We start from the raw sequence: 12,905 nt of genomic DNA on the forward strand, positions 1-12,905 counted from the left end.
CACATGACTGTGTGATTCAACGCTGTTTGTAATTTGTGGTTAAACAAAAGCCACACAATAATTGTGAGAAGGCAGCACAACACTGCAGATTATACATTAGATTTCCCTGGATACAATCACATTTTCAACATTTAAGTGTGCATTACATTTTGTTGTGAGCTTTACTAGACTATGGGAAATGAATTGTGGCTTTCTGATAAAGTGTATAAGCATGTTTATCTCATCAGAGTAGTGAGGGCATTGAAGAATAAGATGCTATTATTAGGTACATTTCTGATAAGCTGCTTGTGTGGAGCCAGACATTATACAAAGAACATTTTTTAATTAAAATACAGATTTATAGTTTCATAGGTACTTATTGGGCTAGTGATCTGTAAGGCTCTAGCCTTACATTAACTTGGTCATTTTCAGCCATCATATTTTGTATGCAAACAGGGTGAACAAGGATATGTTGAGACATTTACATTTCTCCTATCCAAGAGGGACAGGAGTGCTAATCCAAGGGAGAATTTGTGGTTACCCATCCATTCATCCAAATTACTTTTGAACAGAGTAAGAGAGGTACTTTGGCCCTATAGAAGCAGTATTCTCTGTGATACATACCTGTGTCTCCAACATGTTCTATTTATTTTGCAGGAGAGATTGAGATGCCTTGGGCAGGTGTTTATGATACCATTGGAACTGAGAGTGTGAAATAGGTCTGACAGAAAAGTATCTGTTGAAGCTCTATATGCAAGGCACAGGTCATCTCTCAGTAGCCTGTGTGATACTGGGGGGGGGGGGGGGTTAGGCTTTGAGATGGTCAGCACAGTTTTTTTTTTTGCAATTTAGACCCTTGATTTTTAAGTGAGAGAGCATATGTTCCCAGGTACCTAAGTATATAATCAATCTTCAGGGGTGTTTTGTCAATACAGACAGTCCTTGGGTTAAGGACAAGATCCATTTTTTAGTCTGCCCTTAAGTCAAATTTGTATGTAAGTTGAAACATGTACATATGGTTCTTATTAATTGTCACTTAGTCAAATGTTTGCCTCAGTCTAGTATTTATTTTACTTTTCTTTGCATATAAAACACTTTAGAAACACTTCTAAACAAAAATATCTTAAATATAATACTGTATACTGTAGCAATGCTTCCTTATTTCCTACCAACAAAGCTCGTTTAAGACATCTTGTTATTAAAAGCAGTGTTTGAGGACTTTTTCAAACACACACACAAACCATATCTCTTAACTCTACAGATTTTTGCAGAATGTCCAGATTTTTGCCCCGTATTTTTGGTCCATTTTTCATAAAATTGTGGTTGTTTAGTAAAAGTAGTGGCAAATACATCTCAACTGCACAGACTTTTGCAGAATGTCCAGATATTTGGCTTATATTTGTTCCTCATAAAATCTGTGTTTTTCTGACAAATTACTGCAATGATAAGAGGACTGAAGTCACTAAATAATGACATACATTTGAGTTTCAGACTTCAAATCCTTCAGAAAATGTATGTTAAAACAAATCCTGTTACTCTAGCAACTTTCTAAGCTTATAAAAGTAATACTTAAAATATCTCTCTGTTTTTGGGCCTTTGTCTCCCCATTTTGTCAGTCTTTGTCCAGACTTCCTGCACTGAGAAGTTGAGAGGTATGTAAGACTGAAGTTAAAAAATAATGACAGACATTTGAGTTTCATAAGTCATACCCTTCAGAAAATTCATGCTAATGCAAAACCTGTTATTCTATTAACCTTCTAAGTCTGTACGACCAATATTTATTAAAATTGTCACTATTTCAGGCATTTTTCCCCCCATTTTGTCAGTCTTTGTCCAGATTTCTTGCTCTAAGAGCTTTAGAGGTATCACACACACACAGTCACTTCTTCATTCATACCTGCATTCCACTCACTCACACATTGTTGTCATTCTCCCGATCTCTCATACACACAGTCACTTCCTCATTCATATGTACCTGCATTCACTCACACATCACTCTCACACTCCCAATCTCTCATACACACAGTCACTTCTTCATTCATAAATGCATTCACTCACACATCACTCTCACACTCCCAATCTCTCATACACACAGTCACTTCTTCATTCATAAATGCATTCACTCACACATCACTCTCGCACTCCCAATCTCTCATACACACAGTCACTTCTTCATTCATAAATGCATTCACTCACACATCACTCTCGCACTCCCAATCTCTCATACACACAGTCACTTCTTCATTCATAAATGCATTCACTCACACATCACTCTCGCACTCCCAATCTCTCATACACACAGTCACTTCTTCATTCATAAATGCATTCACTCACACATCGCTGTCACTCTCCTAATCTCTCATACATGCAGTCACTTCCTCATTCATATGTACCTGCAATCACTTATACATCTCCCGATCTCTCTCTCTCTCTCTGACACACAGACAAACACATTTGGGCAGCATTAACAATTTTATTTATTTTTTTTACATTATTTCCAACATTGCGGCAGCCCGTTCGTATCTATGAGTTGTCCTTATGTCAGATATCCGTAACCCGGGGACTGACTGTATGGTAGTTTCAAGGGAAATCCTGCTTCCTGAAGGATAAATCATGCTTCCTGAAGGATATGATTATGCACTTTTGGCATTTAGTTTAGTTTATGACTTTGGTGTCATCTGGGGAATTTATGATGGCAGTCATCTACAAACCTGGTCATCCTTTGACCTCTAAAAAGTAAATGCCAAAGAGGTGTGGCCAAGGATTGAACCCTTGGGGTACCCCACTAGTGACTGGCCCTTTGGAGGAGGTAAAGTCTTCCACCCTAACTTCCTGGGTTGTATTGGTGAGACAATTTGCTAGCCAATGAGTTACACAGGGATTGACATTTAGCTTGGAGAGTTTACCTATGATACATGAGTGTGGGATAGTGTTGAACACCTTTGCATGGTATAGATATGCATTGTGCACTGTTTTGCTCTCTATGATTGCCTTATTATCTTTTTCAAAGAAGCCAACCAGATTAAGTAGGCAGGAACTGCCCTTGTTAAATCTGAACTGGGTTGGGTGAAGAGTCTGTAGGCTATCTATATCCTTATTTATTAATTCCATAATGATTCTTTCTATAGCCTTACAAATGAAACTGATCAGGCTTATGGCTCTATAATTACCGGGGTCCATGAAGCCTGTTTTAAGGCTGATATTAAATAGCTTCTATAAGGGATCAGACAAGCCGTGTTTCAGACTGACCATTATTATATTGTAGTGCAGGGAGCACAGTGATTATGCTTCGATATCCAGAAAAAGGCATATCCATTAAGCACTTCTATAGTGAGAGACCCATCTTAACAAATCTTAAGCACCCTTGCTTCAGTTGTTAAGATCTGGTATTGTGCTAGGCAGTTAAACCTGCCAGTACTGACCAACCAACAACACAATCAGAATACAAAATACATCTGTTACTGCTTGCTGCCTATGCCGGTAGTGTATCCCTGACTTTTTCTAGCATTGCAGAATCTTTTATACTGTCTTACTGACAGCTCTTGCTAAGTGCTTTACAGCTTTGAAAGCTGGCAACACTCTTACAGATGCTATTTTCATGTAGTAGTACATAGAACAGATAAAGCTCCATGCATTACAAAGAATTAAGATCAGCTCTGTGATCATAACCCTTTATTATGTGTTCTCAACAAGGATGCCAAGATTCGCCCCTCAAGCATCGCTCTTAATCTGAATTTCTTGGTATCCATGTCTTGAACATGTAATAAGCAGGTTATGATCAACAACTCGCTTATAATCCTATATATTATATTAGTCTGTTACACCCGCTTATAAACCTATATATTATATTAGTCTGTTACACCCGCTTATAATCCTATATATTATATTAGTCTGTTACACCCGCTTATAATCCTATATATCATATTAGTCTGTTACACCCGCTTATAATCCTATATATCATATTAGTCTGTTACACCCGCTTATAATCCTATATATCATATTAGTCTGTTACACCCACTTATAATCCTATATATTATATTAGTCTGTTACACCCGCTTATAATCCTATATATTATATTAGTCTGTTACACCCGTTTATAATCCTATATATTATATTAGTCTGTTACACCCGCTTATAATCCTATATATTATATTAGTCTGTTACACCTCTGTAATTGGAGCGTTTTGTTTTACTCCTGTAAAGCTATGTTACAGTCAAGTGAACATTTTATATAGTATATAAAGCTAACAAACAAGCTAAAAATAGCTCCTGGAAGAAATATTGAAATATAAAATAAAAGTAAAATTCATACACAAGATGAGGTCTCTAGGACAGAACAAGGTTGTGTTATTAAAATGTGAAGGTAATAATTTTCTTCAAAGGAACATAAGAACCTCATCAGACATCTAGCAATGTATTAAGCTAAATTCAAACAATGCAAAATGCTGTTACCTGAAAAAAGAAAACAATTGTACAGTCAATTTCAGACAATACTAAAAAAAACAAAAAATTCTGATGTGTTCTTAGGAAAAAGTAAGTTGATATGACAACTCACATTTAATGCATTTGGATATCCTGAGCTATATGGATCTAGGACTGTTGCACGAAATCACGTTTCCTCGAAATGGAAACAGACGAGCACATATTCGCGAAAGTGCATTTTTACTGAAAATGCACTTTTGTGGAAGAGAAATAAATAAAAAAAAAAAACACGTTAAAAAAAAAAGCAACTATGCGTTGGGGGCTGTTGCTTAGTTCCCGGTACACTGGAGATAAGGGAATCTTCCCTTTCCCCCACTGTAGTGTGATCTCGGAGTGAGAATATAAAAGTAGGGGGGTAGGGGGCACAGCCCCCCATATAGGGTGCAGGGATGCTTGCCCCCCTGCATAAACGTGATTACTGTTTTTTTTCTAGTTTTTTATTTATTTATTTTTTTTAATTTGTCTTTCTCAAAAGTACATTTTCGGTAAAAATGCACTTTTGCAAAAGTGTGTTCGTCCATTTCCATTTCGAGGAAACGTGATTTCGTGCAACAGTCCTAAATCCATATAAATGACTCATCCAGCATGCCTGTTATAAATCAAGCACATACGAATAGAAGAAAGTCTGTCTGCTAAAGTATCATTAAGAGCCAGACATTTCAATTGGCATATGCTTAGAGGACAGAGTAGAATACAAGAAAAACCAGGTACATTCTGCAAAACTAAAGAAACATAAAATGTACCTGGTTTTCCTTTTATTTCTGAACTGTCCATTTAAAAACTCGGCAGACTCTCGTACCTCTCAACTACCAATGACAGCCCTTGCAGGTTTATGCTTCATATCCTTCAGAAAAATGCATGCTAACACAAAACCTCCTGTTGGAGTAACTTTCTAAGTTTTGAAGAGCAATAAAGTCTATCCTTGTTTTTGGACCCATGTTCTCACGTTATGTTGGGTTTTGCCATGCCAGGAGGAGAAAACACACAGCAACAGAGGAAAGCCATTGCTTTTACTGAACAGCCCTGATGTACTGTGCAAGAGTGGGAACGTAACTCCCTTTGGCATGCACGGTACATCAACAAATGCAGAAGAATGTGAAAGAACACTACAGCACCATTATACAAAGACATTATTTAAGGGTAAGTAATTTCTTTCTTAAATAATGTCATTGTATAATAGCAATGACCCGTGACTAGGTGTGGCTATCACAGGATTAACCCACACCCGGTCAAGGGTTATTAGGTCTTTACACTATTAATGCATTATTCATTTATTTATTTATGATTTAGCACACTGTTAGATGTCTGATGAGGTTCATACATTCCTTTGAACAGAAACACTCTATACCTTTATATTTTTAATAATGCAGTTTTGTTGTGTTCCACAGGACATGATCTCAGTGTGGATTTATTTCATAGGTTCATAGGTAATTGCTAGGCTAGCTGTCCCTGTGGGCCATGCAAAGCCAAGCCAACTTCCCTCCCAGAAGTGAAAATCAAACCCTGTATCTTATGCCTGTGAGGCATTATAAAAAGTTGTGCTTCTGTTTTAGTTTTTGTGTTACCACTCGTAGTTACTTTTATGTATTTTGCATTTTTTACCCTTACTTTTGTCTCATAAATTAAACGCCCTCTTGAATCAGTTCACTTATTTGGTCACGGATGACACAGACATCATTGAATAAATAAATTAATATTAGATTGGCAGCCAAATATTGCATTTTGCTGAGTGGTTAAAGAATTCCAGAGAAATTACTGGGATCAAAAGCTTACAATACATAGAGCTACATTATTATTTTCAGAAAGTGAGCAAATAATAAACTTGTTATAATGTTGTATCTTTCGGCTTTTCCCGGTTAGGGGTCGCCACAGCGGACCTCTGGTCCGCTAATCATTGGCAGCAGATTTTTACGTACCGAGTTGCCAGCCCTGACGTACAACCTCCAATGAAGGTACGCCCATTCACGCATGTCTCCACACAGAGGACGCTTTAGCTGAGAATCGAACAGGACAATGTCTTACTGTGAGGCGATAACGCTACCGCATGAGGTTTTTATATTACAAAACCTGTTATTACCAGTTGCATATATACGCACCTCACAATAACAAACTTACTACCATACCTCAAACTGTAAGCTGTATTTTCCTTTCCATTTTTGTCAGATAGTGGCTAAATATGTGTCAGGGATGAAGAACTGGTTCTCTTTCATTTCAGTGATGGATTACTCCCTGTTCTATTTGTCAGTCCATAAGAAATCAATTCTCAGGATCTCACAGAAAATACCACGAGAAAAAATCAATCACTTTGACATTGATCATCTTCAAAGGCTTCATCTTTTAAACAGAGAACCACTTTTCATATGCGAAGGGAGAAGTTCAAATGAAAAATAAATGCTCCTGCTTATATTTTAAATATGTTTTCATTTTAGGATGGATTCCTGATTGTGTTAGCCTGCTTTTGATGATTTATTTTATGCTAACATGGCAAGTGTAGAATGTTCTTTTCTAGAATCCTGAACTTGTGCCTAATATGGAAAGGAGCAGATAGAGAGTTGGGATATCTTAGCAAAATTAATGGTGTAGTGTGCATTTCTACTTGGTCAGTGACTATATTTTAGCTGATATAGTAACCTTGCATTTGAACAAAAATTGTATAAATGTTGCAAAGTGCTGTTGTTTGAGGAGACAGGGCCTCAGTTTCCCAGTCTCCCACATATGTGTGTTCTGTGCAGTAAATTAAAGGACTATTCTACTCAACTCTCTTGGATAAAAGTTATTTTGTACCTTAACATGTACCATAACAGTGAGAAAGACTAAATGTCTACTGGCTGGTCCTGCAGTCCTTCTCAGTCCATAGTGTGAATATTGTCAATTGTTTCACTGAACAGTTAGTTATTGATTACTCCATCACCAGGGTTACTGCATCAATAGTATCTATGGTATTTTATTTGCTGTCTGTGAACTCACAACATCTCTTCATTTGGTAGTATGTTAAAGTCCTATGTTCCTGCTAGCAAACATTTAATTTCTTCTTCATCAGTGATAGTTGACTGGTATTCATTTGTCACTTATAGTAACTTTCTGTTGAACCAAGACTTAATAAGACCATTTAACTTACCCGAGGGTTTATGATTTCACAGGTAATTATATTGGCTTAGGGGTTGCAGAATGCGAAGGATTCCATATGTAAGTGTGGGAGACTTGGCCCTATCGAAGTAAATTGTTAGTGAACATTTATATGCAGAGGTGAGCTAATTATATCATGGTTCAGCAAAAATCTGCTTGAAAAGGTGATCCATAACCTTAATCATCACACGCAGAACTGAACCCAGAAGGCAGCTGTCTTACTGCAGTGTCTAAGAAATAAACAGTTATGCCACGCTCTGTGGTACAGTGGGATGGAGCCCTGACTGTGACTCAGGCTATGGGGTTCAATTAGTGACACTCCAACAAAGGAAGAGCCCATAAGGGGGAATGAAGGGGTATAGCCCTTTTGCCTCTTCTGAGTGGTAAGGAGGGATACATGCATTTGGGGCAGATGGATGTGAGCAGCTGGTATCAGCTTACCCATTCTGATGGAGGGAGGCAGCTGAGCTCACCACATTGGTGATATCTGCAGGAGTGCAGGTGTATCGGCTGCAGTAATATGCCTAGAGTGTCTATGCTGCACTATAGAGAGCTGCTTAGCCTGGAGGTTGCACATGAGCAGTAGCCTGCATGTATGCATGCATCTCCAGACAGCACCTATCATGGAGCACACAGGCTGCCGAGGGCGTGGGAATAGTGCAGGCCTCAGAATCCTCAGACTGGTCCACTCAAAATCACTGGGGAACAAATGGATCAGGGTGTCTCTCCTCAATGGAGGGGCAAGTAGGTCAATTAGGTCTAGGAAGGAAAGCCACAGGACCAATCCCATAAATGCAAAAAAAAAAAAAAAGTGCATGAAACTATGTTGCATTATGAAATTGTAAATGCTTATAATTAGTTAATTTTAAACAATGACAGTAAATGAGAACTCTTCAAAAGAACTATTTTGTTTGAAGAAAAAGTGCTACTAAAAGGTTAAAATACAGAACGGTTGCTTCTAGAGGGGAATTAAGGTATTTTTTTAACATGAGAGTAATAGATATCTACAATAACTTTCATCTGTGCTATTCAGAGCCAAAACTGTGTTGTGGCTCAAGAATGCATGATGGACACATAAGGACATCATACAAGAAAGACAGGAAAGAGGAAGGAAGGGCAGCTGATAAAACATGTATGTAAAGAGTGTAGGTAGGGAGGAATGTTTAGACGTATTTGGCTATGTGACCCCAACCTGTTGTCAAGTTCTTCTTTAATGTCAGTTATTCTTGCTACAGGTTCAGTTATTACACAGGTTGCATTATCGATTTATACCTAGCAAGCAAGTAATCAAATTCCATAGGATTTTACTTTTTAATAGCATTGTTTCTGTTACTAACTTAACTCTTGTTGTTTTTCTAGTATGTCAAGAAACTTTGCTAAGAAGATGTTCAAGTACTCTAAGAGACGCTTTAATCTGCTTAAATAAACATGTCAGCTATCAATCTACAGATAGAGGATGATCATTTCAAAAAACAGCCAAAGAGCTTGCAAGCAACCTGCTGCTGGCCCAGACTGTGGTCAGTTCTTCTGCTGGTCATTGCGCTGACACTGCTTCCGGTTTCACTGTTTGGAGAGAAAGGAGTATTCATAGTCAGCAGTGAAAAGGTTGTTGGCCTCCACAAACAATGCATCAAGAATCAGACAACAGGAGAGTTAGAATGTTTCAACTATCAGAGCATGAAAATGAATATTAACAACAAAGGAATTGTTAGTTCAAAGTGTTTGATATATGCGACACTTGTGTTCTGTTTGTTTGCATTGCTATCTTTTGCATTAGATATCTGGATTCAAGATAGATCTGACAGGAGCACATGGAAATGTGGCTTTTACCTTGTGGTGATTGCAGCAGCACTCCTGTTTGCAGGGCTTGTGACTTTTCTGCTGTTTGCTGCTAAACACATTCATTTTGCTGATTTTGGGTTGGCATTCTGGATGTGCCTGGCAGCTGAGGCTTATCTGATAATATGTACTCTTGTTTCCTGGCATGCCTGCAGGGAACAAAACCAGTATAGCATTGCTGTTGTCATATAAGAAATAGCAACAGGAAGCAAATACTCTATTAGGAAACAAGCCAATATTTCTAATAGGGTTAGTATACAAAAATAGTAACTGCTTTGAAAACAAGCCTTTAGTAATTAACTCATAAACAGAAAGTATGGTTGCTTTGTCAGTCATCTGTATGTAGCAGCCTAATTTACATAAAAATACATATATTTTTACTAATAATATGCTTTAGGGTCTATAATCTAGGCTGAGAAAAAACTGTGTAATTAAACGGGGAAGAAAACTCAACACCATTGAGAACATACATCACCTAATAATGACTAGAAATAGTCCTGCCATGGCACTAAAGAGTGGTTTAATTAGCCATACACAGTTTAACCAGTCTAACATGAGCATAACTGTTGAATTAAATAAGAACTTCTTTAGATTAAACTAGCCATTGCCTTCAAGACCACCACAAGATAAACAATGCATCTTATTTCTAAGATGCAACTTTTTGGGGATATGGGACACAATCCAGTAAAAAGATTAATTTCCAATTTCCCTGGATCCCAAAATAGTATTGACAGTGAAAACAACACGTGAAATTTGTCATCTCACTTCATAACACATGATCATAAAATGTTTATGTTAAACACTTAGAGAACAAACACACACACACACACACACATATATATATACACACACACACACACACACACACACACATATATATATATATATATATATATATATATATATATATATATATATATATATATATATATATATATATATATATATATGGGTCTACTTTATTTCATTGAAAGCTCATTTCATTGAATTTGAGTTCACCCTGACCAAATCGCTGAAATCCCAAATGACTGATTCTTATTTCACTGAACTGCAGTTATTATATATGGCACTGTGTAGAGTACTGTAAGGCAAGTAAAAGGTATATGTTCTTTCCCCACTGTAGTGCGATCCTGGAGTTACTATAAATAGTTAGGGGGTGTATGGGGGGTACAGCCCCCCACATTGGGGTTTTATATTATATTTCACCGAAAGCTTCAAAACTATACATTTTAAACCATAGACATACATACTTACAACACCAATGATTAACTCTTTCCAGAAGACAATATATACCCAAACTAAGTGGAAGTCTACACCCCCACACCCTCAATGTGGGGTGGGCTGTGCTCCACACACCCCCCCTAACTATATATACTAACTTCAGAATCGCATTACAGTGGGGAAAAGGGCATATAACTTTTATTTGCCTTACAGTACTCTACACAGTGCCAGTACTTCACTTAAGTGAAATGAGATTTGGTTAAATGAGTTTTCAGTAATTTGAGCTTTCAGTGATTTGGTCAGGGGGAATTGAAATTCAGTGAAATGAGCTTTCAATGAAACAAAGAAGACCTATACAGGTTCATAGGTTGGTACAAGGCTATCGGTCCTAGGGCCTATACAAGCCTAGCCATAACAATTCCCTGGCTATTTCTTTCCAAACTATTTACTTCCCTGGACCCCAGTCTAGCAGGGCAACTGACGTGATCCCCAGCGTGAATTTCCTATCTCCCATCCAATCATCAAGGTTCCTTTTGAAGAGGGCCAAAGAGGTGCTCTGCTTGACATGTATGGGCAGTCTAATCCAGAGTCTGGGGAGTCTCTGGGTCAGGAACCTATCCCTCTAGCATGTTTTGTTCATTGTGATGACAAGGTTTAGATCCCTGGAACGTGTGGCTCTGAGGGATTGGGATTTCTTTAAGTGTAGAATGTCCAACAGCTCTGGGTTTGACATGGCCTTGTATGTTAAGCAGAGATTGCCTCTGAGTAGACAATATGCAACAGAGTACAGCTGGAGTTTTTTTAGACTGTCAGCATAAGGCATCTGCTTTAGGCCTGTGATTCTTTTAGTGAGGTATTTCTGCAGCCTTTCCAGTTGTTGCAGATGTCTTGAGAGGTACATACCAAACGGGATGTTGTATTCTATAATGGGTCTAATGAGGGATGAGTACAGTGGGACAATGACCTCCTTTTTTCTGGATGAAAAGCCCTTAGTGATGAGGTGTGCCACACAGAAGGATTTCCTGACTGTTGTGGCAATGTGGTTATCGAAGGTGAGACCACTGTCTACCTGTGTCCCTAAGTCTCTTATCACACTTTCAGTGTTTATTGTACTGCCACCTATGTGGTAATTTACGGGTACATGTTTTTTCTCAAAGGGGATAACTGTACATTTCTTGGCATTGAGCTTGAGCCCATGGCTCTAGCACCTAGCATCTGTTTCTGTAAGGCCCTTTTGTAGACTATCCACATCATATGGGGGATTCAATAATGGCACACGCACGCACACACACACACACACACACACACACACACAAAATCAGTAACAGGCCTGCATGCAGCTCTTCGAGGAAAGCCTTATACATTGTTATGTTTTCACTCCATTTTGGAATTAAATAGATGCACATTTTCTCAGGAATGAGATAGCTGTCATTTCTCTTTCATAACCTGGAAACATGTTTTCATTTTGCTATTCAGAAGTACTCTGTGAGCAAGAATGAAACAATTTTACCACTTTAGTTTGTGACCAAAATGAAGTCAAATAACAAAGCTTGTCATACCGCTTAACTGCCCAGATTTTTGCCTCATATTTTTGGGCTGTTCCTCATAAAATTTGTGATTTTCTAGTAAATACTGGTATAAATAATGGTATACATTTGAGTTTCTCACTTCATGTCCCTCAGAAAATGCATGCTAATACAAATTATGTTATTCTAGCAATATTTTAAGTTTATAAGAGCAATATTTAAAGTCCTTATTTTTGGGCCTTTGATCTCTCATTATTTTAGGCTTTGTCCAAATTTCTAGTGCTTAGAGGCTGACAGGATGAAGCTTGTACAATCACAGTCAAGCAGCAGAGACATTTGATTCTTTTGTTCCGTATGCAATGTCTTCTACAGAGGCATGGCAAAAAACAGTTCAAACTGTGTTAATCAGAGTTTAGAGAGTGAGGTTAAACTGGCAGCCACTAACACTGTCTTTTAACTAAATGGGTCAAATGGTAAATGATCATTTGCTATACCTGATAATCATTTCCAACAAGTGATACATTTTAGCTGTCATGTTTCATAACAGAAAAGTTTATAAATATACACATGCGTGTTTTTGAGTTTGCAATTTGACAGTATAGGCCCTTCAGCAGTGTTTGTCTGGGACAATTTGGCCTACAGCATTTTGCCTTAGTTGGCAGTTTATGGTGTGACAATGCACTAATAAAGGGTCTGTCCACACTGTTAATAAAACATGGGTTCTACGTGTGG

The 12,905-nt window shown here is 37.8% G+C and overlaps 1 long non-coding RNA gene across 1 annotated transcript in view; it reads left to right on the top strand.

Annotated features, from left to right (window-relative positions):
- The window catches only part of LOC122815223, a 127,717-nt gene extending 117,425 nt beyond the window's left edge, over positions 1-10,292 (top strand). Inside the window, exon 4 of the long non-coding RNA XR_006366939.1 lies at positions 8,947-10,292. This is a non-coding gene — a long non-coding RNA (uncharacterized LOC122815223). The remainder of the gene's footprint in view (positions 1-8,946) is intronic.
- Positions 10,293-12,905: the final 2,613 nt, after the last annotated feature.

This window comes from Protopterus annectens, chromosome 11.part0, assembly GCF_019279795.1.
Source record: "Protopterus annectens isolate FY-2018-M chromosome 11.part0, PAN1.0, whole genome shotgun sequence".
NCBI classification, from domain to species: Eukaryota; Metazoa; Chordata; order Ceratodontiformes; family Protopteridae; genus Protopterus; species Protopterus annectens.